Source organism: Montipora foliosa, chromosome 2 (genome assembly GCF_036669935.1).
Source record: "Montipora foliosa isolate CH-2021 chromosome 2, ASM3666993v2, whole genome shotgun sequence".
NCBI classification, from domain to species: Eukaryota; Metazoa; Cnidaria; class Anthozoa; order Scleractinia; family Acroporidae; genus Montipora; species Montipora foliosa.
The window spans coordinates 39,899,497-39,904,496 of NC_090870.1; positions in this window are offsets into that span (position 1 = coordinate 39,899,497).

A 5,000-nucleotide genomic window follows, 5' to 3' on the forward strand; every position below is an offset into this window, starting at 1 on the left:
CCAAATGCGCCACACTTACGCGCAAAGTTTCATATAACTATCAAGCCCATGATTGGCTGGGGAAATTGAAACCAGACAAATTGTCACCGCTGGTGTCAAAATGATGTGAAGGGGGTGGCAGTCAAAAACCCCTCAAATCTGGGCAAGCGGTTTTTATTTTTCTCGCGGCTTTGCCGCTTGTTCTCACATGCTTCGCGCACAAATTTGACGGCTTCGCCGCTCGTGTGCCTGGCTCGACAAAAAACCGCCATGTTACGCAGGCTATTCCACCCTCTGTAATAGCTTTGTCACCACTCGCTGTCAAAGCAACCGCACATAACACAGATTCTGGAATCTCCGAGAGTTCAGCTGTCCTTTTAAACACTTCATGAGTCGCGTAATACTCTGCATTGAAATAAAGTTCAATGCAACAAGAAGACGTAAAGCAGTACTTCGTGATTCATCTCCACATAGGCTCAGCGAAGTTGAATTGTATAAGCAATTTCCATTTCCTGTTGCTTGAACTGCAATACAGTGTCCAGGCTCAATATCGATATCTGGAATCAAGCTATTTCCTAGGACGTCCTTTGGTAATTTCTCTAAATCTACGTTTCCAGCACTCACAACTGAAGATGGATTTAAATTTTCAATTAATCTTTTGGCTGAATCTTCATCTCCCACCCGCAAAAACTCACGTAATTCCTGTAACTGTTTCATTGTTTTCCCGGCAAAAAGCACATGGTGTTTAAGTGCGCTCACGATCCCAATTTTTGGAAGAAGATGCTGAAACAATATGGCGCCTAGTAAACATAAAAGTAAATTTTGTGCTCTTAATTAACAGTGTGTGAAACCGATTTTCAAGTAGGATTTAGTCATTATTTGGGGAAAAAAGGTGAGTCGTGTTTATAGCTACCAGTTCCGAATAATTTTATCATATAAAGATTCAAATACAGAAGTTGTCTACTGTTTATCCTGGGTTATTAAAGGAAACGTGATTCGCCAGCTGGCGACCAGTTCAGAAAATCAAGTTGCGAGCACTCAATTTTTGGTCGCATTGGCGACCAGTGAGTCACAATTTCAAGCCCTGATACCGGTCGCATGCATCAACGCTATTTTTATTCTCTTCGTGGTATCATATTATGGCTTCAGAAAGAAGTAATCGAGAGCAGATTAGAAAACACTTTTAAAAATCACGTAAAAAAACATTCAGGGCATGGAAATAGTTTTGACAACCCTGCATGCAGCAAGCAGTTGTCGCTCTATGTTGCTGTATCTTGACTCGGTTTCACTGAGGGATCGACTTGCAAAGCACACTGGTCTTCCATCCTGAATCAGTACGCATCCAATGCCCTTTAGACTAGCATCTGTCTGAACCAGGTTTTCCTTTTCTGGCTCATAATAGACTAGGACTAGGACTAGGACTAGGACTAGTGCTTCCCGTGATACCTTGTTTGCGACTTTCAAATCCTTTTTGATGCTCAACCTGCCAGATGAAGGATGGTGCCAGGGGTTTAGGTTCGTTGGATGAGGCATGTCCCTGATTGCTTTCACTTTGTTATCATCAGGTCTGAGACCATTAGGGGTCCACATAAATCCAAAGAATGATCTTTCATGTACCTTAAACCAAAACTTGTCTGGGTTGAACCGTATGTTGTTTTCTCTGGCTGTGTCCAATACATTTACTATGTGCTGATCATCTGCAATTCTGCTCAGCCCATCCAGCCTTCGGAAGACTGTGCCCACTTTCTCTTGGAACACATCTCCACTACAAGTTAGCCCAAATGGAAGCATTTTTCCATTGGCACTTTCCCCAAGGGGTGTTGAAGGTGCAAAGGTTACTACTGTCTTCGTCAAACTCCACTTGCCAGAATCCACTACAAGCATCTAGAATGCTGAAATGTGATGCACCACTGACTTTGGGTATAACATCGTCTATGGTTCTCACATGGTTCTTAAGGTCACGTGGGTCCAGGCAGAGGCGGATTGAACCATTTGGCTTCATTGTAACCACAGTGGAGTTTACCCTTGGTGTATACTCGTTTTGGACTTAACATAGGATATTGCAGTTGATCAGACGATCCAGCTCTTCTTTGTAAGCCTCTTGTAAATGCACAAGGACCTGTCTTGGCGCATTCTGTACTGGCAAGATAGTAGGGTCAGTTTCGATGTGGTATGGTGGCCCTGGAAGGCGCCCAGTTTCAGTGAAGACATCTTCATATTTTTTAAGCAAATAGTCTTTTGTTAGTGGAAATGGGTGCTGTTTGCCCCCTGCATCGAATAATTTAACTGTTTGCAGATTGATTATGCCTTTCATGCCTTCTCTATTTTTGGGTTTGGTTGTCTGAGAAGGGTTCTGATGGCAACTCTTAACAGTGATGGGCCAGTTGAGTTTAAGAGGGTTCAGGTCCTGGGCTGAGGTATTGCCAATTATGACTGGGCCATCAACATCAACTTAATTCTTCCTGGATTACTTTTGGGCTGGGTTTGTTCAGTGCTTTAACATATGTAAGGCAAGACCCTAAGTTTGTGATTTCATTCCCACCATATGCTGTCAACGCCATAGTTGGCTTAATTGATAGTATAAGGACTTGGGTTTGATATTCGTTTCGGCACCTGAGTCTACCTTACCAAGGGCAGTTGTTTTTGTTCCTTGTGGCCCCAGTATCAAGGGTGCTTCTACCAGAGCCTTTTGTTTGGATTAGATGGTATTTACATTTGTACTCAAGGGTGTTGCATCTATTGGCCCCAGGAAAACATGGTCACTTACTGATCCTTCAAACTCTGACTCAGCTTTAGTTACGTTACAGTTGGTAGCTTCAATCTGATTTACAATGCTCTACCTTACCAACGGCAGTTGTTTGTGTTCCTTGTGGCCCCAGTGTCAAGGGTACTTCTACCAGAGCCTTTTCCTTGGATGAGATGGTATTTACATTTGCACTCAAGGGTGTTGCATCTATTGGCCCCAGGAAAACATATAAGAACACTGAGTTCAGGTTACAGGCTGATCGTGTTCTTATTTAAGCGGTGCTTAGTAAGAAATCAGCCTGGAAGTGTTCTTAAAATGTTCTTACAATTGGTTTCACAAATACTTCAAATTGTACAATACTAGAGGTTTAATTGACATAGAAGCCTTTTAAAAATAGATTTCAAAGTTTGTAATGGTCCTGAATACCATAATTACTTTGATCACTTACCTTACTGTACTTTTTCGTTGTTCTAATGCCATTTCCCTTTATATTAAGAACATGTTTTATTTATATGGTGCTTTATTGGCCAAATTTCAGCCTGATGTTCTTAATCCACTTGTTCTTATATGCGGGTGTTTACTGTATGACTTTCTTGTTGTGGCCCAGATTTAAATCCCAGACATTTTCTCATGTTTTGTCCTTTTGTGAGTTCACACTTACCTTTACATTTGGAGGTGATGACATAACCAACTTTTGATTCTTCATAATTAGTTGTTCGTCTATGTTGGCCACTTTGGTCAATATTTCATTTGATTTGGTCTCTATGCTGTGCTTCCAATGACCCTGTGTAATGATACAGTCGTGTGATAATCTGTGATGCTATGCATATACTGATCAGGATGCACAAGAAATGTCTTTATTAAAACAGTGCTTTAAATACTGAAAACCAAATGGCCATGTAGTTTTTAAAAGCCCAACCTTAATGTTACAAAAAAAATCATACAAATTTGTCTTCATCAAGTGATTACCCGAACTGCAACATTCAATAAAGAATTTAAACATGTCTTTCATTTCAGTTTATGAGAATTACATCTTACTGTACTAGAACTTTGACTTTGGGGGAGTAGTAATGTAAGACATGTTACAGCACGTTCATGTGGGATTGCTTTCTTACATTACTACAGTGCTCCAAGGTCACTTTCTCAAAAAGTAGCCTTTTTGTGACGTTGAATTGTAAAATGGTCGCCACAAGAAATTTAATATCCAGGGGCGGACACTTACCCAGAGTCCATATGTTACATGAACATCTACTACACTGAGCGACACGTTTGCAACACTCTCCTTTGCCAACGTTTACTTGCTTGCTTTAATCTCTAATAAGTATACTCCTAAAACAGAATAACTATACTAGGAGTTTTAAAACAAAAGCTGAATATAAAAATATTTATAAGATATATATAAGAATTATTCCATAAGCCTGAGTTGGATATGAAGTGATAAAGTAACATCGAGCACGTAGCGCAAGTTGGTTATAATCACTTCATATCCAACAAGGGCGAATGGAATAATTGTTTTAGTAAATTCTCAAACTGGGTTTTGCCGCCTATTTTTATTTCCACAATTTTACCAAGCGTCCGGAAAGAGCATACAACTTCCGGTCACACGCGCCCCGACTCCCGCCATCACCTGATTATTACATAACAAAAAGCTGAATGAAAGTGACAGCTACGCAAACAACAATCTGTCGTCAACATGTGGCAAAAAGTCGAATTATTTAACCAGTCAAATAAAAAGTAAACACAATTTTGGAAGTTTTGAAGTGTGAAGCAAGTGTTCAAAGTTTAGAAAGATTTTCCTGATTCTCCGTCTCCGTAATACGTGCCGTCTTTCTTCCTTGCTGAGGTGTAAAAACATTTAAGGCATTCATTTAGCTCCTCTTTCGACATGTCTTCAATTCGTTTGGAAACTTTTGTGCCAACAGGACTTGACAGCCATTCTGTAAATAATAAGATGAGCGTTTTTCTCGTTGTTACGCAGCTGTATAATTAATATATAGATTTAGCCAAGCCTAAAAGTTGAGCTCCCGGCTTGTTTATTCTTACTAGCTGTAGGATTAGTGAAAATAAAAGGCTTTGGAACTGTCCGCCTTTTGGTTTTCCCGGAAATTGCTTAATTACCGTAAACGTCCATGTATAAGCCGCACTTTTTTTCACAAAACTGAAGCCATAAATCAAGGGTGCGGCTTATCCATGGATACATCTGTGTTTAGAGTTTTAAAGTAAAGAAACATAAAAGAAACTGAGAGCATGTTGCTGTTGTTCATTGACTTTTTAA